Raw genomic sequence first — 24,937 nt, 5'->3', positions numbered from 1 at the left:
GTGAAATGTGCACATGTGTGTTTTGGCATGAGTCTGGCTTATTGCCGTTTGCGTTTGCAGTGAGTGCGTTTATTTTATTTATTTCAAGGCGTCCTGTCGAAAGAGCCTGGGTGTTAGGCTTTCAAAAGCTCAGGTAAACAAGGCTCAGCACTGAGATCAAGTCACTGTGGGAAGATACTTAACCAACACGGGGCTCAACTTCACGTTCCCCAAATTTAAATTAGTCAGTGGACCCGGTTCTCTTTTAAAAGTACGGTCATCTCAAGCCTTGAGATTGTAAAAGTGAGACAAATAGGGAAAGATCTTCCTTTTCATGGCTTCTTCCCAAATAGCTCGACTTTTCTTGAAAACACACCATTTGTGTGGTGTTACTTTTGCTTCTGAAGGAGAGAGTTGTTGAGGGTGAGGTGGTGAGTGAGCTGCTTGTAATAATATTTTGTTTACATTCCTCGTGGTTATCTTTGTCATGGTCTCTGCTGTGTGGGATTTTTTCTTCCTCCTTTTGCCCTCAGGGAACTATCCGATTCCTTGGGGAGTAGGCTGTCTTGCCCCTTCTAGATTCAGGGGCCGTGGAAATGGCCAAGGAAATCATGTTGGGTGGGGAAATAGAGAATGAGCCCCACCCCACCCCCTTTCACAAATCTTTTTAACCTTCTCATACAACTTCATTAAGTTTTTAATACAAACATTCCTTTTTAATGCAAACATTGTCATTTAGATGAGCCAGAGTATAGAAAATGCTTCAAAGAGGCATTTCCAGTTTCCTAATAGGACTAAGGGGTAGATTTATTGTATAAATACATAGGAACAAAAGAGGCCAGGGAAGAGAAGAACGAGATTCTTTCCTAATTGATTTTATAGGATGATTTTATTAGATGACGCTGATTTGAAAGGTCTGTGGCCCTGGGAATGTGGCAGAACTTTGCTTGGAGCAGTCACTCTCTAACTAAAGGACTTGGGAGGGTGGCAGCTGGCTCCTTTGCTCAGGAAATTGGCATCTCTGATTATTAGGTTTGATTATCATTATCATTACCCGCTTCTGTGCCAGGAAAAAACAGCATGCTGATACTTTCAGATTTGAGGTGTAGCTGTTTGACCCAAATCCAGGGCAGGAGAAGGGACCTACTGCCCCGAGCAGGGCTGAGCCGGGTAATTTCTCATTCAGTCGCACGAACCGAGGCAAGTTCATCTGCTGCCTTGAATGTTAAAACTTGTGTTGCGTCCCACTGCAGCCCTCGCTGGGAGCTTCTGCCATTAAAAATATAATAGGATCAAAAGGGATGTGAGGATTTAATTTACTACCCTAACTTTTAGAAATGAATAAATATGAATTCTTCTCTTTTCACCTTCTCCTCTGCACAGCCGACTTTTTCTCTTGGCGGGACTCGGGGGAGTTATAAATTTTTAAAGAAGCGTATTTGAAACAGACTCTTTTCAGAAAAGTTAAAGGGGACTTTTCAGTAGAAAAGGGCAAAGTATTGGTTTTTTAAAATGGAGATGAGATTAGCCTTGATATTTTAAATTTTGCATGGGTTTCTGGAGTGAGTTAATTATTGTGCTGGGTGGACCCCTTCTAAGTGACAGACCCATCCACACAAGAGCGTGGGTTGACTTTGCCATAAGGAACATGTATTTTTCCCAGAGCAAATGTCTTCAGGGAGCTACCGCATGCATTTTCTGGGGGCCAGGAAAGGAGGAGAAAAATGAATCAAGACTGAGTTTGAAACACAGCAGGCCGAACACAGCCTGGTCTATGGTGTGGTTATTAGGAGAATGCAGTGGAATATGACAGTAGGCACATGTAGGAAACAAGTTCTAGCAAATTATAACTGCAGTCTACAGGTGACCATTTTCTCTCAGAAGGTATTCTATAAAGGTTCCAATTCAATCATTTGCTTGTCTTCCCTGAGACTACAATTTCTCCACTGCAGGTCTGGAAAATGCAGAACGTTTTATCCACAAATCTGGATTTTGATTTCTCAGCCTGGACTACTTTTTTCTCCACCATGCTTCCCTTTTCACTCTCATTTTGGCCAATGGCCATGCGTTAGCACTTCCAAAGGAGGGGGAGTTGAGGAAGGGTAGGGAGGAAATGGAATCCTGAAGAATCTTTCTCTTGGTTTAAACTTGTGGCTGATAAAAAGGTTGAAGTCTTTAACTAAATAATACTTGGAGCTTTTGAGAGGCAAAGTCTTCTTCCCCCAAGATCATCTTGCTTTTACTGTGCCTTGTCATACCTGGCAGATCTTGTCCTGACTTGATGTGTGGACTATTTTAGATTTATTTCTCTATTATTGTGCTACTTCCACTTATCCCCTAAAAAAGTGAGACTGAGGAACCCTCTGAAACATCGGCTGGGGACCGTTCAGTTTGGCCCATCAGGAAAGAGTGGAAACTTTGGCAAATCTGACACTTTTCCGGGCAGACGGAAATTGACAAAGGAACACAGGACAAGGGTGGGGAGATGATAGCAATGTGCTTTCATGGAGCAGGCACTGTGTGTGGCACTGTGCTAAGGAGTTTTATTTGAATCATGTAGCTCATTTTCCTCTCATAACCACTTTTATCCTTATTTTATAGATAAGAGAAACTGAAGGCCAGAAAGTTGAAATAATTTAGCCAGGGTTGGGCAGCTAGAAAGAAACTGAGCTGGAATTCGAACCAGGTGGACTGGCTCCAAACATACTTGCTTCTTACATACTTCACTGTAGCGCACACGCCTAAGACTAAGCATGATGCCCTGCACACGTCTGTGCTGTTGTTAGTAATAAATAGAATTAGAGCAATAGGCATCTTGTGGGCTCAGAAATATGGCAAAACAGAGTACTGACCAAGGGCTCCCCTGTTTTTGGTGACCCAGATCTCTGTGGGAAATAAGTTCCTGTGCTCAGTTGCATATTGAACCTGAAATTCACAAGTGCTGTTTAAGAGCCTCTTCATCTGGAGCACATGGCATTTATCCGAGCTAGAGATCTTGAAAGCTGGTAATCAGGCTTGATCACGTATGCAGTCACTCCACGTTTAGACAGAAAACGGGGGGACAGAGGGAGGAGGCCAGAGAGTTCCAGAGCAGTTGTTTAAAAACAAGCAACTGCTATTCTTACAGAGGCACAGTTTTCTCACTCAGTCCATTCTAGATTTTGCTGTTCTTTTCCTCTCTTGTAGTTGTAGTAGTTCACAAAAAGAACTTAGAGTTATCATTAATTCGAAGCCTTGGTCTCTCTCAAAAGTAAAAGACTATCTGACATCATTGGATGTTTCTCCAAGTTTGTAGGCAAAATCTCTACCGAGTGATTTGCAAAATGCTAGCCTTGGGAACAACACTCTGCCCCTTAGTTACCCATTGCATAACGGCTGTTTAATGTTGACTGTACTGAGTTATCTTCCAGTGTTAGGTAACTTTTGCATTTTGTTTGATGTTCTAGATTAGCTCTCTCCCCCCTTCCCTCAGCACTGACTCCATTAAATGTAAATTAGCCCTGGAGGAGACTCTGGGAGTCAGCCTTACAGATTCCAGGCTACTGGAGATCAGACAGCCTTCCATGGGGGTATTTTACTCTGTGAATTGCAACAGTTCGGGGACTCGTTAGTGGTCAGCAAATAAAACCAGCCCAGAAACACTCAATGACTGCAGTGTGCTTCTCTTAGCCCCGGCGGGCACAGATTGAAACGGAGGCTTTATAGAACTAGGGCAAGAAGAAATAGTTGAGATGTTTGTTCCGAGGCCTCCTTAAAGTCTAGTGGAATTAGTCTACTACCATTTCGTGTTAACTTAAAAAAAAAATGTTTTGATCCCAGTTTAGCTGCTAATCAGTGATAAGGCCTCAGAGTAGTCACCAGGCCCAACCTCTGAGCCTGAGGATTGCAGGAGGAAGGTGTCAGGGAAAAGGCGCAGACTTGCCTGGTGCCTGTGGCGTATTTTAGCACTTCCAGCGTGTGGTCGAGCTCTTCCACGTCATGCTGAAGCCTGCGGATGCTTCTCTCCCGCCCTGATGGCCCAGGACTCCGCTGGCCTCTTGTGTTTCACTGAGGCCTCACTTTGATAAGGGAGGGAGATCCCGGAAATGGCCTTATTAGCCACGATGTTTCCAGAATCAGAAATCATTTGGGTGAAAAATAGCTAAAAAGAAAGGCAAACATATCTCTTTATGAATAATTTTGACTTGATTGCTTACTAGCAATGTTTCCCTTTGGTTTTCTAACTTCTCCGAGCTTTGCTTTCCCCGTCTATAAAATGAAGAGATACACTTTGTAGAGATTTTGGTAAACAGTAGGTGCTCAACAAACAGGATCACTTCTCCTTAAAGCTATCGGGTTACTTTGGGAACAGAGTTTTGAGTTCATGTCCAAACTCCTGTTTTCTCTTCCATCAATATTTATGGTGTGTCTGTTAATACTAGGTCCCAAGCGCCATGCTGGGTATGGGTGGGGAGGAGAAGAAGGACAGAGCCCTACTTTGATCCGGCAGCAGGTGGTTATGCCTGGGCCTCAGGGTGGATGGTCTAGCCCAGCCAGGCTAATCTCATCATACTGGTCTAAGGATTGTCGGGGACCAATTTTTAACCATTGGAATATAAGAAGTTATCTACTAAAAATGGCTTACCTTCGTGAATAACAAATAGTCTTGGAAAAATAGGCTTTTGTCCCGTTTCTGTCTTCTCGTCCTGAGCATAGATGTGATGTCTGGCATTGCAGCAGCCATATTGTGATTCTTAAGCAAACAATAGGTCTGAAAATGAATCTTCTAAAGAGGTTGCAGTGATAAGATGGAAGGACTTTGGATCATTAAGCAGCTGCTGAAACTACCTCCTAAAGAAAAGTTCGTGGGAAAACCGCCATCCCCTTCCATTTGTTTGTGACTCTATGTTGGATGAGACTTCTATTACTTGTACCTTTGACATTCCTAACAGACACAGTGACTAGTGAACAAAAATTCAGGTTCAAACCCAGGTCTCCATTTCTTACTCATTATTGTGGGTGGAATTGTGTCCTCCCCCAAAAGATATGTTGCAGTTTTAACTCCTGGTACCTGTGGATGTAACCTTATTTGGAAATAAGGCCTGTGCAAATGTAATCAAGTTATGACAAGGTCATACTGGATTAAGGTGAGCCCTAGAGCCAATGACTAGTGTCTTTATAAGGACAGACTTGAAGGCACAGAGGAGATGTGGAGAGGAAGGCCACGTGAAGGACGGAGGCAGGCAATGGAGCTGTCCTGCTGCCACAGCCGAGGAATGCCAGGGATTGCTGGCCACCACCAGATGCTAGAAAAGTCAAAGAAGAATTCTTCCCTAGGGCCTTTGATCAGAGAATGGCCCTGCCAACATCTTGAATTTGGACCTCTAGCCTCCCAAACTGTGAGAGAATAAATGTGTGTTATGTGTTATTGTGTGCTTTTTAAGCCCCCCAGTTTGTGGTGACTTGTTATAGAACCCCTAGGAAACCAATGCACTAATGAAACCATACTGCCTTTTGACTATGTTCCATCACTCTTTTCCTCGTGGTGTAGACATCCCCAAATTTCTTATACTGGGCCAAAATGCATGTGTATGTATGGAATGCTCTTTTTTATACTGAGTGTAAATTTGTCCACTGTGACTTGAGAAAAATTAAAACAGACAGAGAAAGACTAAACTATTGCCTTTTCCCCCTTCATATCTTTCTGGTCAGTCTCCTAGGAAAAGGCGGCAAAAACCTTGAGCGTAACACGTGCTGTTCTGTTAGAGGAAAGTCCTCGGCAATACAGAAAAATGAGCTTCAGAACTGAAAATAGTTGGGGTATTTGGTAATTTGGTAATTTTGGCATTTTGATATTTGGTAATTAAACTTATGGGCTTGGGCGTGAAACACAGTCACTTGAAGGTGGACCTCAGTGAAACTTTTCCAGACTGGCCAAGACTGAGGGAGGATTAGGATTTAGGATTTTGTCCTCAAAACAATCCAGGTTGTCAGAGTCCTTGTAGGGTCCCTGGGTAGCAGCCTCTGTGACTTGCCTCTTCCCAAGTAGGTTGACAAAGGCGTATATTTCAAATTGACCTCCAGGTCAGCCTTATAGTATGTCAGGTTGATTATTTGTATCCGGTTTGGTATTTTGTTTTTTGTTTTTAACCTGGCAACTGTATAGATTATTTTAGTGATGAACTTATTCCTATTCTGGAACTCATCTTTAAGACAAAAAGATAAATGTCATTAGGTGCCATAACACTTATTTTCCTGGGCAAGCTCCTTTGTGCAGTGCTGTAGCCACGGTGGCATGATCGTTTCCAGTCCTTACGAGACGGGGACAGGTTCTCTGTCTCACTGCAGAACTGCTCTTTCAGCTTTTATTTCTTAGAGTGAAGAGGCATTCTAGTTTTAGCATGCTGTTTTGCTTTTCACTGTCTTCTTCCGAAGGGAGTATTACCCCGTGCGTGGGAACAGGAGGGCAGTGGAGAGTGGCCAGGAGAAAGGGGCTCCTTAATTGTCGTCCTCCCTCAAGGTTATATCCATCCTAATCTTTTCATGACAAGCCTTTCCTCGCATTGTTTTTATAATTGCGGGTCTGAGGATAAACACACAGGTTCGGAGACCACTGCATGCTGCGATGGCTTTATGTCAGGAATGGGCTGGCTTTTCCTCAGGTGTGAGTGGGGTCCTAGTGCACCGGCCACCTATGACGTGGGATGGTGGCGATGGTATTTCCTTTCCAAGTCTTCTGAGGTCGTTTCCTAGGAACCGAGCAGAGGGCTGTGGGCCTGGGACTAATGGGGAGCTATTTTGGTTTTAGATTTAAATTCTTAGTAGCTTAATAGTTTCCTAGGGCTGCCATAACAAAGTACCGCAAACTAGGTGGCCCAAGCAATAGAAATTTGTTGTCTCACAGTTCTGGAGGCTAGAAGTCTGAAAGCAAGGTGATGGAGGGGCTGATGCCTTCTGAGGGCTGTGAGGGGGACACAGCACATGTTCTGTGATGCTCTGCTAACTTCTGGTGGCTTCCTGGCATTCCTTGGCTTGTGGCAGCATCACTATAGTATTCACATGGCCTTCTCCCTGTGTGCGTGTCTCTGTATCCAAATTTCCCCATTTGATAAGGACAGCAGTCGTATTGGATGGGGGGCCACCTTAGTCCTGTGGTGCCTCATCTTAACTAATTACATGTGCAATGACCCTGTATCCAAATAAGGTCATAGTCTGAAGTATCAGGGAGTAGGACTTCAGCATATGCATTTGGAAGGGGACACAATTCAGTCCATAACATCCATAACACTTAGCGTAGAATTTTCTTTTGGGTATCTGCCATATACCAATGTATTTCTCCCTACTTGACCAATCACAAAGAAAAAAAAAAAGTAATGAGAGTTTTTTCCAAGTGGCAGTACAGGTATGAAATGGAGTCCTACATCTGCTACATGTCAGGACTATTATTTTATACTTGAGTGTAAAAAGTTACAAAGTAATATCTGCTTAGGGTAACGGTGTAAGTTTAAAGTATTTAAAGAGGTTAATAACCTTATCTCTTTCCTCATTCCCAATTCTACCCATGAAGGAAACCTATATGATCTATCTGATGGTTACAGGTCTGTCACTTTCCCCAGGCTTTTGCAAACACATTCAAATATATAAATACATATCTAGATTTTTCTTCATGTATTTCAATAGTATAATCATACAATATGTATTTTATATATGTGTACACACACACACATACACACACACAACTCTGCCACTTTTTTTCTACTTTACCATGTTTCATGGGCATCTTTTCTGGTCAATACATGTAGCTCCAGTTCATTCCATTTAGCACCTGTATGGGCTTTTGTGGTGGAACTGGACTGTAATTTATTTGACCATTCCTCCATGGGGGAGTATTTGGGCTGTGTTCATGTTCTTTTGTTTTTCCCCTGCAAATAATACTGTTATAAGTTTTTGTGTACGTCCTTACCTACGTGTGCTTGTATTTCTTCAACCTGAACTGCCACAACTGGAATGGCTGGGTAACAGTATGCATGTCTTAAATTTTCGCAGCTGTCAGTGAGGGCCTTTATTGAGAATTCTGCTTTCTGATCAAAAGTTTGTGTGATTTTGACAAAGGTGCAAAGAAGATAGTTCACTGGTGTCTTAGTCAGCTTGGGCTGCTGTAGCAAATTCCATAAACGGGGTAGCGTGTATAAACAACAGAAATTTACTTCTCACAGCTCTGGAGGCTCAAAGCACAATGTCAAGGTGCAGGCAGACTCGGCTTCTGGGGGCCTGTTTTCTGGTTGATAGAAATGTCGCCTTCTTGCTGTGTCCTCATATAGAGAGAGGGGTGGCTGGGCTCCCTCGGGCTTATTTTCTAAGGGCACTGATCCCATTCACAAAGGCTTCTTTCCCATCATGTAATCATCTCCCCGAAGGCTTCACCTCCTCATACCCTCACTTTGGGGGTTAGGGGTTCAACATATGAATTTTGCGTTGGCGGGGGGGGGGGGGGGAGAGTAAATATTCAGACCATAGCAACTAAAGAAAGGATAATAGTGCTTTAAACATGATGTTGGAACAATTGGATATTCATAGGCAAAACAACAGCAACAACAAACCCAAATACTTCAATCCGTACCCCATGCCATATACAAAAATGAACTCAAACTGGATAATTGACCCAAATATAAAACCTAAAACTATAAAACTTCCAGACGAAAACAGCAGAAAATCTTTGTGGCTTTGTGTACGTCTGTGGAAACATTACTACAGTCGAGAGAATGAACATATTTATCACATCCAAAAGTTTCTTTGGGTTGGGCAGAGATTTCTTAGAACAATAACAAGAACACAATCAATAAAGAAAAAAATTTGCCTTCATCAAAATGAAAAACTTCTGCTCTTAAGAGAGTGAAAAGATAAGACACAGGCTGGGAGAAAATGCTTGCAAATCATATATGTATTACTATTAAAGGACTTGGATGTAGGCTATACAAAGAAATTGCCAAAATTCAATAATAAGATACAACCCCAATTTTAAAAAGCAGGCAAATGATTTGAGCAGAGAAGATATATATGAAGGGCGAATAAGCACATGAAAAGATGTTCAATATTATTAATCATTGGGAAAATGCAAATTAAAGCCATAATGAGATATTATTACACAACTATTAGAATAGCTGAGAATAAAAAGACTGTGACAATGTGAAATGTTGGCAAAGGTGTGGAGGAACTGGAACCCCACACACGGCTGGTGGAAAGGTAAAATGATTGAATGCAGACTAGTAGTTGCCTGAGGTTGTGCTGGAGGAGAGGAGGAATAAGGGGTTTGATGGAGGTTTGGGGTGTGATGGAGATGTCCAACATGTTGATTACAGTTGTACTTTCATGGGTTTATACATGTGTCAAAAAGTATCAAACTGTGCGGTTTATTATATGTCAACTCTACCCATATAAAGCTGTTAAATAATGTGTATGTGAAATACTCACTCTATGCCAGGCACAGTGCTAGGTGTTGGGAGAACTGCATAGAACCCTCAATCTGTAATGAACTCTATACTTTTTCTTGGAGTTCTCATCTCTCCTTTTAAAACATGTCTTCATTTTGTTCTTGAAATGACATTTTCCACCTGTCGCAGTTTGCCTGAGGATCTTTGTGAAACCAGTGGTTGAGCAAGAAGAGAACAAATCCAGACCAATGGGAGGAAAGTTCATGTTGGGACCTTCTCGGTCCTTCCTCACTCTGGATGGCCCTGTTTCTCGTTTGGGCTTCCAGTTCTTGCAGTTCTCACCTCTTCCTAACATGCTGTTTTTCCAGCTGACCTTCCCGGCTGGCCCAGCCCTCTGAGGCCTTGTTTAAGCCCTGTAGCCCAGTGCCCAGCTCCAGCCCCAGAGGCCGGCAGACTCGGGAGACGTTGCTGTTGAAAGGGTGAATTTCTGGGACTGGGGCCCTGTGACTGGCTGGGCCACCTTCTTGTTATTCTTCCCTCCGTGTCAGAAAGCTCAGAGGGAATAAATACATCATGTAAAACCATTAGTGGGTCTTCATTCTAGTTCGTGGATCAAAGTAATGTGCCTAGCAGATGTGGGGGCTGGTTCCTTGTGAAACAGCTGTTTTTCTCAGGAAAATGGCAACTGGCAAATTCAGACAGGACGGAACAACTTTACCAATGGCCACTGACCCTCAGTAAGAAGGTTTTGAGAAACATTCACAGAAATGACTTTAATCTAGTAAGTAATGGTTTAAATATGTTTTTCTCCTCAAGGAGGAAAATGTGAGGCATGCAGTTCAACCTCTGTTAAGGTCAAGGACAAGGAATATGAGGCTTTGTTTGATAAATACGTAGAGAGACTGTGGCGCATTGTCCAAGCTGGGGCTCCGTTGTGGTGGTGGAGACTCTGTTAATAATTATTCACTGGAACAGCAGGTGTGACACCCAGAGTCCCTGGCAAACCAGGATGTGTGGCCATCCTAAGGCAGCAAGTAAAACGCTGGACTTCTGTTCCTAACTAGATTCACTTTGAGGGTGAAGGGAGGAAAGGAAGCAGATTGAAGTGATGGACAGCAGATGGACACTGGGGGTCCATCTACGAGTAAAGGATGTCCACGCAGAGAAAGAGGAAGAAACGGAAGGGCCCAGAGGCCAAAAGCAGGCAGCATCCTTCCTGGTACATGTGCGTGCTCCATGGAAGTTAGCTGTCAAATATTACATGCAGTTGTTGGCTATTAATATATTATTACTTTGAGCAAATTCATACACATTCACACCTGCTCAGTTGCTGAATACTTTGGTGGATTATCTGGTGCTGTAGAAAAAATACTGCCCTTCAGATGAAGAGCCTGGAAACCTCGAGGGGTATGAAAGCAGATACAAAGCCTCAAGGGTAGGCATTTGGGGGCAAATGGGGGGTGATGAGAACATTTCTTTAGGTGACAGGCCAGGCCACCTGTAAACCATACAGACTGTTGAGCAGTGGTGGAAAGACCTTCCTCTTTTGTTGTTGTTTTTTTTTTTGAGATGGGGGTCTCACTCTTGCTCAGGCTGGTCTCGAACTCCTGGCCTCAAGCAATCCTCCCGCCTCGGCCTCCCTTAGTGCTAGGATTACAGGTGTGAGCCACTGCATCTGGCCAGGAGTTTTAAATCAGATGCCCATGGATACAAATGTTGGTTGCTTCACTTACTGGGCATCACCTCCGGGCCTCTGATTTGTGTTTTGCGTTTGTATTTTCCCAGGTTAACAATGGGGGAAATAACATTGAGCTTTTGGTTATCGTGAGTGTGAGTTGAGATGTGGAGTACAAAGAGTTTAGCATGGTATCCGGCACATCTTTGGGAGTCGGCAATACTAATTTTTTCCCTTATTCCAGATCCAAGGGTAAACTAGCAATGAAAGCATAGAACTTTAGGGCTGAATGGGTAGTAGAGGTGTGGTGTGTTCCCAAAGTGTGTTCCATGAGTTTGGCTCATATGAGCCTTGCCACAAAGGGTTCAGTCCTTAAATAATTTTGGAAAGCCTCAGGTGAAACAAAGTGAGTCTGATTACTTAGTGTGGGACTTCTCCGTAGCCTTTGAAATTCTAGCGCCCTGTGGGTTTCTGAGTGACGGTAGAAGACTGTCCTGGCTCCTTTGTGAAGGAGCATCTCATTGCCCACGGAGCTTCAACATAGAACTTGAACTCCTTTAAGTTAACAAACTGTGGGCCTGAGGTTTGGCTCTAGCTTGCAGAAATATTTCCTTTGGCTCCTTCAGCGTATATAAAAACTTTACAAATTAGTTTCCAGGATTTAAAAATTAGAAGAATTTATGAGAAAATCTAGATTCTCTCGGTCCTTTCAAAAGAACGGGAGGGGCAGACCACAGAGGGCCTGCATTTTCATATAGTGACCACCGAGCAGCTGCTGTTCCATTTGGGTAGGATGTGGCCTCCTGCTTTTCCGGGGCCTTACTTGGCACGTGTCACTGATTCACTCAGCCTGCCGGGCCCTGCGGGTACTTGAGTTGGGGACACCCATCTAGTTCGGCTCCTTCATTTGGCCAGAGAGAAAGCTGAATCCGAAGTTCACCTAGTGCTGGAATCAGGAGCAGGTCTTTGGTCTTCTGACTCTTAAAGGCCAAGGTAATAAGTAATTTTGTAACTAGGTTTATTGGTTTCTCGCCATTCATTGCTCTTCAATCACAACTCTGGTGGCCCATCTTCAGGAGCCTGGAGGCCAGTGGCTCCCCCTGTCTTTCTGGAGCTGCATGATGGAGGTTCTGCGATTGCAGTGGAACGACGTGGTCAGCCCTTCCTTTCTGGGCAAACCGATGCACAAGAAGTAGAAATGTTGCTGCTCATCCTATTTTCTAATCTGGAGCATCTGGGAGGGATTCCAAGCAGAAGTGGGAGGCTTCTTCTACTTTTAACTACATGCAGATCACTGTTTCCTACGTATCCCACGCCGGGCGACCCAAACTTCTCATTGTTATGGTATTGGCTAATTCGGGGGAATTTTTACTGCCAAACATTGGAACAGATTCTTTCCAAAATGGGGGAAATTTAGAGGATGGAAAATAATTTTTAATTGACTGGATTTCAACATAATCCTCACAGATTATCAACCAATGAAGAACCATTCAAATGCTGTTTCAGAAAACCTAAACTCAAAGATATCCATACAGTGGTCACACCTTTATGTTTAGAGAATCTCCATTTCCACCAAAAAATACTCAAAAGCACTTTGCAGATATTTTCTGGTGATTCGGGGAGCAGATCTGCTGCTGCCTTCACTTACCGTGTTTCCCCGAAAATAAGACCTACCCATAAAATAAGCCCTAGCAGGATTTCTGAGCATTTGCACAATATAAGCCCTACCCCGAAAATAAGACCTAGTAATGGGCGTGGCTATGCAGCGTGTCTGCACAACCCATGCATTTCGTCCGGAGTGGTGAACAAGACGAGCAGCCCTTCTCATCTGCCCCATCGTGACAGCTACTATCCCAGAGGTGACCGAAAGGTGCCGGCAGCCCCACCAACAATGTCGGCTCCCCCGTCAGGTCCCGGCCATCCTGTGCGTGCTGCAAGCTGAGGCTTTGGGGGGGAAAATAACACATCCCCTGAAAATAAGCCCTAGGGTGTCTTCTTGAGGAAAAATACATATAAGACCCTGTCTTATTTTCGGGGAAACACAGTACCTTCCCAGGGCTGTCACCATTCCATGTAATGCTGCCCATTTCCTGCGGAGTTATGGGATTCTGATTATTTTAAGCATTAAAAGTACTTGGAATTTACTCGTGTGATGGCTTGAGCTCTCGAACAATAAATGAGACCCCCCCACACCCTCAACCCACCTACTTGGTTCACGAAAGCACAGATGCTGTGTGCATCGTGGTGCTTGGGGAAGTTGCCATCATCCATTTGAGGGATGAGGTTGTCTGTTACAGGTTGGACATAGTTTTCTATTGCTCCTCTCCCTGACCCCCTTCCCATAAAAGGTGAACTTTATTGATAACTATTCTAAAAATTATTACACACTATAATCAGATTGAGATTTAGGTCAGACTCATTCTCTCTCTCTCATCTAATCTAACCTGTTTTTCCTACATCACCTTTTAAAACCAGAAATTCATCTGAAATAGTTTCTGCTGCACAAGCTTATTTCTGTACTAGCAAAAAAAGAAAAGGGTGATGCTGCCCATAGAATACAAAAGTCCTGGATAATTTTTAAACTCAGAAATTATAAATGTACATTAGATCCCTATATAGTTCTTAAAAGGTTGGCTTTTGGTTGGTGAAGGAAAAACAATCACATGCTTTTGAAGTATTTTTCAATAGAAGATAAAAATATCATTAAACATTAAAATAAGACCAACACAAACCCCCTCAAACACCAGCTGTATAATGGAGGGATTTAGTTGTACTTGAAAATGTAGACTAAGGTTATAACCAAGGTCATAACTGAGCATAAAACTTTTAGTTCAGAGCTTCCTGGCAGCCTGAGTAAGAAGAGAAACATAATGAGATACTTAGGCCTCATTCCCTGATGGAAGAATATACATCAGCTCACCTGGAGCACCAAACTTTTCTCTTAACTTGAAGCCCTTGGAATTTATCGTGTGGTTCTTTATATGGGATATTGTAACTCGGACTATTGGGTAATAGTATTAGTTGTAGTTTTCCCCAAGTTGTCCCTAGAAGTTGAAAAAATAAAGAATTCAATACGAATGCTAAGAGTGTTCATATAGAAAGTGGACATCTGTGCTTTCTCCTGCTCAGCTTCATTTCCCATCTTCTGGTAACAGCACCTTGATTTTGCTTTGGCAAACTATTCTTCCCCCATTCCAGTGGGGAGGGGGCGTGTCTGCTAACTGATATATACCCTGTAGCCATGGAGCCAATGTGTGCCCCAGACTAGACTAATTAGACACTTTCCCGTCGGAGTTGGAATCCTGAGCAGGGTGAAAAAAAGGCTAGAAGTAGCTAGAGCTGATAATCTGTCTACCATTGTCTGAAGTTAGTCTACAGTCCTGCTGCATAGACCTAGGAACTTCTCTACCCCTCTCCTTTCTGAACTTGGTCCTTTTATTCTCCCTTTAACTTAGTGCCACTCCAATATATATATATTTTCTGCTTATGTGACCCAGAGTTGGTGTCTATTGCTTGCAACCACAGGACTGACATACAGGTAGAATTTTCCTTGAACTCGTTTATGCTCAGTCTTCAAATTCTGTTTCACAGAAGTTGATGAGAATGTGGTGCAGAGCATATGTCTGGGGAAAAGGGAAGGAGCCGTGTTTGAAGACTCTCTAAGATACCAGAAACCCTTGGATGCACACATGTCCTTGCATATGGTTACACTTTCCTCATAAAAAGTGTGCCTGCTTAACTGGAGAATGAAGAAAGGTTGCAATTTTTTTTTCCTTTGGAATTTCTCTTATGTACATACCCTTACTTTCTTAAATCATTTTGAACAAACATAGTCCTACTTTTACAAAAGATAATCCTGGCCCATGGCTTCCATGTTCTGGCCCATCTTTGGAGAAAGAAGTTTGTCCCTATTGTTTATAAGGGTGTAGCCCTGCTATTGGCATCTGCTGTAAATCTTAAGGTTTTTATAACTTGGATGTCACTTTCACCTTCCTGCCAAATCTCTGCACTGAAAAAGCAAAGTGTCACTTTAAGTAATGATGCTTTTACTGCATCCAAAACAAATAAAGTAAATTTGGGACACATTATAAAACAAATTCCTCTTATCTCTGAACCTGGAGTGGAAATGGTGTCCAGGATGTAAACCCTTGTTTTGGCCAAAACAGCCAAAAAGACACTGTCTCGACTGTCTGAGCGTCCTTTCTTGAGAAACATTTGTAGTTGTTGGTTAAATATGTGAATGACTCTGTAAGTTCACTCTAGGACAATGTGGATTCTTTAGTCCACAAAGTTAAATACCTCCAACTTTGGCAGTCCTGACCTTCTGGGTAGAGCATGTAGTTCCCCAGTCTTCAAGACCTGCTTTGCTACTTTGATTTAACACAAGGCGGAAATCTTCAAAACAAAGCCCTCTGGATCCAGGAAAGTTCATCTGGCGTTGGTTAGCTTGGCTCCCCCACCCGCTTCCCCACCCACCTCCTCGTCTTTTCTCTAGGAGCTTGATGCTTTGTACAAAATAAATGGCTTTGCAAAAGTGCAAATTTGGGTAAATGTGCTGCAACCAAAGAAAATTCAAATTAGTATTCCCCTTGTGGAAATCCTCTTGGGGAAACTATATTTAGATATTCAGGTATAGAGTACAGCCAATATCTGTTTTAGGAATTTGACAGACTGAATGACACAGCTCGGTGGTTTTCTGGAAGTAAGGCAGTCTAGGGAATGAAAAATACAGAGTTTAAAAAAACCTGCTAATTTATGTCTCCCTCTCTCTGCTGTGTTAATGGTAAATAGCACAGGCTCAATGCTGATCTCTTTACTCCTTGGCCCAGAGAATTGGCATTTTTCTTCATAACATAATTCAATGCCCTTGCCCAATGGGGGCTGACCCATGAGTTGCGTTTGCTCTGAACTGGAGGAAATGTGTGCTGGCAGGTCCCTGGGAGCAGGACAAACATTCAGTGAAAACTTGGAGGCCTTCTTTGTGAAATAAAAATGAATTTGCATTTATAGGGGTCCTACATTTGAGGTAAGGTGGAATTGCTCTTTGATTTTGGATCACATCTGTGTCCTCTCCCCCCTGCCCGCCCCTTATTTTTTAACTTTCTTCCCCTCTCACTTCTCTCCTCCTTTCTTAACAATTAATGAGAGTGAAGTTCTTTCCATTTCTGAATTTCTTTGAACTCTCTTGCTAGCTGCTGAGTTGTTTAGATATTTTTAATAGCTTTCCCAAGGGGCGATCACCACCTCTCCTTTCTCCCATCTTTCTTTCTCAGCAGCTGTATGCTTTGGTGGGCTAGAAGTCACAAATGAATTGGACAAAAACAAATTTGTGTATTGTTTCAAAGCCATTTTTTTTTCATTTCTTTTTCTTTCTTTTTTTGGCTTATGATAAAGAGGGCATTATCTTTGCGTTAGATGATCCTCAAAACTCATTTCTTGGGTTATAGATGAAGGGAACAAATGGATTCGTTTTGATACAAGGACTGGAAGAAATTGATATATTGTTGTTTTCTTGTAAAATGCACTGAAAGTCTATCTTGGAACTTAGCAGATGCCTGCTTTCCTTAAGTTAAGGAGCTGATGCTGTTTATTTCAGTCTTGGCCCCTAAATGGAAAATTTAACTTTGATTTGAAGCTGTTTATGCCTACTGGTAAATAAGAAAGTGTGTGATGGAGCAAATTATTTTTCATATTTTGCATTTCTTTGTGCATATCAGACATAGGGGGATATTTTTATATACTGTAAAAATTTCATAAGTGTTGACTTTTTTTTTTTTTTAAATCACATTACAATTATGACCTGAAGCCTGCTTTAGAAATTTAAAACTAGATTAAGTTTGATCAAAGCAAAAAGTGAAGTGATGGCTATGTTAGAGCTCACACTCTTGGGGGTTCGGGGTAGAATACTGACAATGAATAGACCCAACAAAAATTCTCTTATTATTGATTGGTAAATGCTTGACCAATTGATCTTGGAACTCAAGATGGTCATTGAACTGTTTTAAGGCCTCTATTAACCTTCTTTGCATTACACATTTCCTATAGACTGAAAAAATACATAGTGCCTTGCAAATATGTCAACTACTTTTGAAATCCTGTGTGCTTTCTTAAAAGAAACGTTTATTTGAGATCATTGTTGATTCATAGTGGCTTTTGGACTTTATGCATATTTTCAATTAGTGAGCACCAAAGTACTAAGTCTGTGTCAGCAACATGTTGGATTTCAAAAGGATTGTGATGCTTGGATGAGTTGGGCACTATCAAATTAATGCAAATCCCAGCACAGTAAAAATATACTGACTCTGGTTGAGATGTGTCATGACGCTTCTTCATGTATCCATTTCTTGTAGGATTTACTTTCAAGTAATGTTTCCTGACCTTTCGTTTTTGGGTAAGGAGATGAACTAAGTTCTAAGCTGGGTATAAAGAAGTGGTCTCTGTGCTCAAGAAGGTTTTAATGAGTTAAATGCAAAGTACATTGCTGTTATTATAGAGGAAACTTCCATTCCAAGACTCTGGGAAGGCAAAGATGAGGGCCTTCATAATCATTCCCTTTGTATGAGGAAAACAAAAGCTTTCCCTCAAGTTCTACCCTGGAGGATACTAACATCTCAGGGATGAGAAGTGTGGCATGTGTCCATATATATTGGTTGGGAGAGCAAATATTTTAACTGGGCACATTTTTTTTTTTGCTCCCAGCCAATTCAGAGTTCTGTTAGTAAGGACGATGGGGAAATGGCAGGCAACACTCCAACCACCTCTACCCCAGGTGCTGAATTTAAAATAACGGCAGATGTGGAAGATATAGTACCCCAGATTCTGTGAGTGTCTTTATTTGCCTAAGAACCTTCGTGTTTTTCCTGTAGTTTGGCGTAACAACGTTGAAATCAACACAGACCTCTGATTTTAACGGTCAGTTGATGCTGGATCTGATAATGGTATCAGATGGTTTTCTAGCCCATCTTTAAATAAAAACATCTTGTCCAATGGCACGTATTGAAAATTGCCAAGAGCCTTAAGAAAGAAAGACTTTTTTTGTGATTAAAAATATCACATCTGAGTGCTCAGAAGTTTAGAATTTTTATGTTTGTTTGGACAGATGCTGTTTGGGTAATTTTTTTATTTGGGAAATTGTCATTCAGTTTATACCTCTTTTTTTTTTTTTTTTTTTGTTACTTCAGTCTTTTGCATGTTGCGTGTGAGCAGATTGATGGAAGAAGGCCAAATGAACTGGAATATTAGTGATTAGGTGTCACCCTTCCTTTTCCCCCTTCCTGTGGTTAGCATTTGTGATGAAGGGCCTTCATCAGATGCTGAGGAATTGCCTTGATGCTTTGGTTCAAGTTCATAAGCCATATTCTTCGTCTCTCTCTCTCTGTCCCTCCCTACGCTCCAGACCATGCCCCACACTTGTGTGTTCTGATGCCTGATGCTTCTGCTAATGTTTCCTTATTTTGAAAGATCCTTTTCCACCACCTGCCTGCTCTGCCTGGGGATCACACTCCTCTCACAGCAGATGAAGTTGCCCCTTTTCTGCCAAAGTCCTTCCTGATCTCCATTTGCAGTGAGTCATCTTTGCTGGGTGTCCACAGTTTGTTCTTCTGTCTCAGGTATACCACTTGGCCCGTTCCAGTTTTTGTTTTTACTAGACTTAGATGTGAACTTTCATCCCCCCAAAACATAGAGGATGAGGGGTGGGCCATTGCTCATCATTGCATGTCCCGTTGCACCTGGCATAATATTTGAAATATACGGCAAGTTCCATTAGTATCTTTATAGAGTGCTTCAGGTCACTAATGATATCGTATAACTTATTTGTGGCCATCTTTCTTAATTTCTGTAGAAGGAACTGGGAGAGCTAGGATGGCTTAATGAAGACGCTAAGAGTACAGTTTGATTTTTGTATTGAGAGAGAGACAGACAGACTTTTCCTTGTATTTATCTTTATTTTTATGTTCAAGATAGGGTATTCCACTATTGCCTGAGCTAGAGTGCAGTGGTGTCATCATAATTCACTGCAATCTCGAACTCTTGGGCTCAAATGATCCTCCTGCTTCGGCCTCCCAAATTGCTGGGATTACAGCCATAAGCACCACGCTCAGCCCTGTATTTTTGTCTTTAATGCCAGCTCTTAATGGGAAAAGCACACAAGTCTATGTGTGTATATGTTACACTCTGAAATGTGTCCTGGATTTCCTTGACATTTAAGTCAAAATATTGTACATTGCATCTAACTTGTACTGAAGTTATTACCTGCTTGCTAATAGGGACATTATCTTTGTTATATTTAATTCCAGGAATGCAAGAGATGTCAACAGTTGAAGCTATTCATGATAAATGGCAATTAATTGAAAATATAAAATCTAGAACTGTCTTGGTTAGAGTTACATCTATCTTCTGGTGAGCTTTTAGACTGGGCAGGAATTTCTAGGTTGCTTTTCCTTATATAAGATGAAATGAGCTCCAGTTGAGCATCCTCACGAAACTTAAAGGTCTCCAGGATTTCTAAGTAAGGAAGTGCTCAGAAGAAAAAAGACATTATTTCATCAAGACACAGAAGCCAGCTTGACTTTCACTGGCCAAATATGGTATAGCTCAAAATAAATAATAGGTGTTATGGATTATATTCCATTGAATAAAATGGGAGTCTATGAGTTCATATTAGTATAAATTTATTTAAACCAGCAAGCAAACAAACCAAAAAATAAATAGATAAGAAAGGAAAGCACTTCTTTACAATAAAATGTTAGCTGATAAATAAAGCAGGAATGACAGAGTTAGAAAATCACCATTTCACAAGCATCATTGTAATAATTGATCTAGGCAAGAATCATTAGTGAATACCAGAACTACTGTGTGAATGTTTGATGTGGAATAGGTTACTTACAGAATCTCAAAGTGTCTCCCCACAAATTATGAGTTGACAAAGGGAAAATAGAAACTTTCCAGTGGAGAAGTCAGGTGGACATCACTTTAGACAAGTGATCAAGGTCAGCATCACCCATAATGGGGCAAATCCTGAACATGTGCCTCCTGACACGATGCACTCAGGCTTCCTGCCCTGGGAGCATGTATTCTACAAAATAACTGGCTCATGTGCTTCAAAAATTGCAATGCCATGAAAGACAAAGAAAGGCTGAGAAATTGTTCCAGGCCGTGAAATAGGCATGACAACCAAAGTCAGTGCATGATCTTGAATTGGATCCTGGATCAGCATTAAAATTTCAAAGGACTTTGTTGAGTGAGTTGGTGATGTATAATTTTACTATGGTTATGCAAGAGAATGTTCTTATTCTTAGGAAACATATCCTGAAGTATTTAGGGGCAATCATGTCTGTGTCTTACTCTTAAATACAGGTGGGAGGACGAGGGGAAGAAAAGGGAAGAAAGAGAGAGTGAAGGAGGAGCAGGAGAAGGAGGAATGAGAGAAGGAGGAGGGAGAAAGCGATTGAATGAGAATGACAATATATTGTAAAGCAAATATGATAAAGAGTTAGTGGTTGGTAGATTTGATAAAGCTACAACTATTCTCACTATGTTTGAAATTATTTTGAAATAAAATGTTAAAGAAGAATGCAATATGTATACATGTTCACAAACATCACCTATAGTTGTTTTGGGGAAGAGTGGCCACTAAACTGTCCATGCCTCAGGGCAGGGGCTGTTCTATTTCGTTCCTCACTGTGTACTCAGAACAGAGCCCGGTGCCAGGCAGAAGAAGTAGGTAGTTCCTAAATATTTGTTTGATGACTGTATGGACCCCAGGGCCTAGAATTCCCTTGAGCTGCGGCATATTTATCTTCCTATAATTGCAAATGGCAATTGTAAAGAAATATGTTGCCGTTTCCAAGTTCCCTTGCGCTGGTTATGGTCATATGACGAGTGAGTCGTAGCCAGTGGGATGCAAGGACAGGGAAAAGCAGGGTGCCTGCCTCTCTGCCTCCTCCTTTCTTTATTCTGGCAGGAATACGCATGGGAGGGCTCACTTTTGAGGGGCCATTTTAAACCATGTTGGGGGAGCCATGTGCTAAGAACCGTAGAACAAAAGGATAAGTGGTTGAGTCCCTGGTACCATAGAGTTGCCATACTAGCCCTGGGCTGCTTACTGGAGACTTCATTTATGTGCAGGAGAAATAAACATCTATCCTCTTTAAACCACTGTTATTCTGCTTTTGCTTTCATCTGCAGCTGAAACTAATCCTCAGTGATACACTGTACTTTCTCAATACCATCACTATTGAATTTTTGTTCCTTGGTGGAGCTTCATATTCCGTTTGTCTCACATGCATGTTAACCATAGAGGTTCTCTGGGTTTGTTTTTTTGTTTGTTTTCCCTTTCTCTTTCCCCCAAGTAGAATCTTTCTTACTGTGAAACAGATTCTGTTTCTGTCCTTGAGCTGTCAGTACCTGTGGCTTTGGGTATCTTTCATGCTGAGGACTCCCTCCTTAATTCTCCGTCATGGTAAACCTTCTCCACTTTGCAAATTGCTAAATTGGTCTGAAAAGATTGTGAGAACTGGCTTTCTTAGGAGATCCCTTGTCCTGACCAACCCTGCAGGAGCCCGGATGTGCAGAGGTAAGCGCTTGGAACAATCAGAAAATGGGAAATTTTAACTATTTCCAGTTGCCAGAAACATTTTACTTCAGTTGAAGGATTCGGAGCAGGTTTTTAAAGTCCTCATTCTGCCTGGTGAGTTTTGCGTAGCAAATCTTTGTAATTTTTGGAATCCACTCATGTTTTTACTTGTTCAGTGGATGGTTCTTCCTTTGAAACTATTTATTGCCGCTAAGGTTTGCGGCCCAGTCCGTCCCACAGATAATGAATGGGTGTGGGTGCCCACAGCATAACATAAACAGAGGAACTGACTTCCAGCTTGTTTATTGTTAGACTGGTATGTAAGCAAGGAAGCTTAACTCCTCAATTATGTGTATGTGTGTTTCTGTGTAGTGAAATATAGGAACTAGAAAAAGGACCCTGCAGGAATATTGCATGGTGTTCTGTTATTTCCTTTAAAGTATTTATTTTTCAAATGCTACGTGAATGAACATTGTAACTTGCATAATTTCCATAGTAAGGTTGCTTCATGGCCTGAATGCTGGCAGCTCTATAATTTGAAGCATGGTTTCCTTCTGGTGGGCTGGCTATATTGGTTTGCTGGCCAGTATGAATTTGAAAGATAATTGATATTGTTAATCACTTAAATGTAAAGGGTTGTATTTGGAATGCTGTGGGTGAAGTCTAGCTCTTTAGACTCCAACTAGCCTACCTACACAGGAATCAGTGATTGCTATTATATGCACATTTTGTTTTTATTACTATAGAAAAAGAGAGCAAGCAACTTTTATTTGTTCAAGCTAACTAAAGAGGTCCCTGTCACAATTTGATCAGCAAAACAAAATGAACAAAACACCAAAGACAGTCAACAGCCACACAAACTAAAGCCAAAATGTAAAGGCATGTGTATAAAACATGACTTAAGTGTTAAGTATTCCCCTGGCCTTAGTGAACCTGGTATAATGAGAACAGGCTGGGAATAGGAAGCAGGAAATTTTCATGGAAATTTTAGCCCTACTAGGTGCTCCCTTTATGACTTTGTGCAAATTACTTAAACTTCTGAGCCTCTCAAATTCCCCTATTCAGTGAAATGAGTCTAATCAAATCTACCGCATGGAGTTCTCCTGAGTGTGACATGATATGATGGACCTGGCGCAGAGGCTCAGGCCTGAAATCCCAGCACTTTGGGAGGCCAAAGTGGGAAGAACTCTTGAAGCTAAGAATTCAAGACTAGCCTGGGCTGCATAGCGAGACCCTGTCTCTAAGGAAAAAAAAAAAGAAAAAGAAAAATTAGCTGGATGTAGTGGTACATACCTGTAGTCCCAGCTACTCTGGAAGCTGAGGCAGGGGGATCCCTTGGGCCCTGGAGTTTGAGGTTGCAGCGAGCTATGATGATGCCCCTGTTCTCCAGCCTAGGCAACAGAGCAAGACCCTGTTTCAAAGAAAAAAAAAAAAGAGATCATATATGCAAAAGTATTTTATAAACTGTAAAATGTGTTCAAGTAATTTTTAGCAGGCAGCTAATCAAAAAGTGGCATGCCCTCCTCAGACCTTCAATGCTGATTTTGCTGGTAAGCATCACTGTAATTTGCACTCTAGGTATAGTAATTGTTAAGAAATTGTCAGATTTTTTTTTTATGCAATGTGCAAAAATCTGTTTTGATTAAGATGAGTAGCATTTCCATTCCTCCAGGATTATCGCTGTTGTTCGTAAAAGCTCGTGAAAGGGAAAGTAGGCATGGTAATGCAAGTCGCCCGTCTCCCTTGACCTTGAGAATAACAGGTAAGAAGTACTTGAGCATCTTTTACCAGGAGGCTTGGAGTATTACAAGCAGCTCATTTTCCTCTTGGCCCTGTTTGAGAATAGAGGGGCACGTGTCCAAGAGACAAGCTTTATGGAGTCATGTGCTCCAAAGGGAACACAGAGAAAGCGGAGTGCAGGAGACTTAGTCATGCAGAAGAGTTTCACACAACAGGTGGGCTCTTAAGAGTGTTGTCAAGGAGAAGATGCAAATGCCTTAATTAGTTTGGACAGCTCTTTTAAGTGTAAAGGAAAACATGCCTGCCGGTGGAGATGAGCTTGGTTGCATGACAGACCCACGTGTGGGGGTTTGATCTTAGGTAACTGAAAAGCAAGTAACATCCCCTTTCTGTTACCTGAGGCTTCTGCATATGGAGTTTCTAGTTCTCCAGGGTGGTTTCCTCATTTCTGAGTACCGAAGTGGCCAACGCCATGGCGGATGTCTTACCTAATGCTGCCACAAGTAAAGCATAAGTCGAGGAGGGTTTTCTAGAAACTTTATGATGGGAATTCAGAAAGCAAACTCTGGGACCTGAAGCCCTCTTAAGGAAGTGAGAAAGGAAGAAAGAGTACGTGGTTTTACTTTAAAAAACAAACACCAAGGCATTGCTTTTGTGGGGATAAAGGAGAGATTTTGAGTTTGTAGTGATTGCTTTATTTGGGGAATACAAAATAAATCCCAAAGGGAGACGATAATTGGTCTTCTTAAGAGAGGTTACATAATTTTTACTGAGTTAAATGAAGAAAAATTAAAGGATTTGGATGGATTGAGTTTCTGTTTCTCTCTCTCTCTCTCTTTTTTTTTTTTTTATGTGAGATGGTCTGCAGAGTTGGAATTTCGGGAAAGAGGATCACGAATATTTGTTGGTGAAAACAGTCACGCTTGGTAGCTTTGAGGGGACTCCCTATAGACTGACTCTATTCCCGGTTCTAGTTTTCACAGCTGGTTGCAGTTGTTTGGATGACGATAAGAATCAGGGATCCTTGGTTCTGTATTTGGAAAAAATGATGCCAGACTGCTTACGTGTTTGACTGGAAAGAGGCTACAGAGTATGGGGTTCTTTTGCACCGCGCTGAATGCTTGACAAAAGATCCCGGTTTCTCTGTCTTACATTAAAATCCCGAGTCTCGTTGAAGTAGTGGTTAAATGAGGTTGCACTCATTTTCTGTTGAGAACTAAAAAGTGACATATTTTGTTTACACGATGCTGGTTTTTGCTTTATTCTTATGTTTGTGTTATAAGTGAGTAATTTAGTTCCAGAGAAAGTACATGTGGGGCTTTCTGCCAAGGCCCAGTGCCAAACATGAATTTTGTGATTAAAATATCCAATATTAATCTTTGCTTCACAAAAACCAAGTGAGTATGATTTTTTTAAAAAAACTTTAGATAATCTGGAAGGAAAGCATTGTAACCAAAATGTATGAGCTAGGAAAAAAGCTGAGAGCTACTAAATTGGGATTTGACTGGTGTAGATGTGACCTTGATTTTGTAAAACTAAAAGATTCTCCTTCCTCTT

The 24,937-nt window shown here is 41.7% G+C and overlaps 1 protein-coding gene across 4 annotated transcripts in view; it reads left to right on the top strand.

The window, feature by feature from the left end:
• Positions 1–24,937, top strand: part of PID1 (phosphotyrosine interaction domain containing 1) — a 221,263-nt gene that overhangs the window by 11,644 nt on the left and 184,682 nt on the right. The window contains exon 1 of one of the 4 annotated variants that reach the window (XM_076006003.1): positions 17,764–17,885. The exons of the other annotated variants lie outside the window; for them this stretch is intronic. The gene's annotated coding sequence lies outside the window, so the exon portion shown is untranslated. Of the gene's footprint in view, positions 1–17,763; positions 17,886–24,937 lie in introns of those variants that run through there. 4 annotated transcript variants of the gene reach the window in all.

Source organism: Microcebus murinus, chromosome 8, assembly GCF_040939455.1.
Source record: "Microcebus murinus isolate Inina chromosome 8, M.murinus_Inina_mat1.0, whole genome shotgun sequence".
NCBI classification, from domain to species: Eukaryota; Metazoa; Chordata; class Mammalia; order Primates; family Cheirogaleidae; genus Microcebus; species Microcebus murinus.
This window is presented reverse-complemented; position numbering and strand designations above follow the sequence as displayed.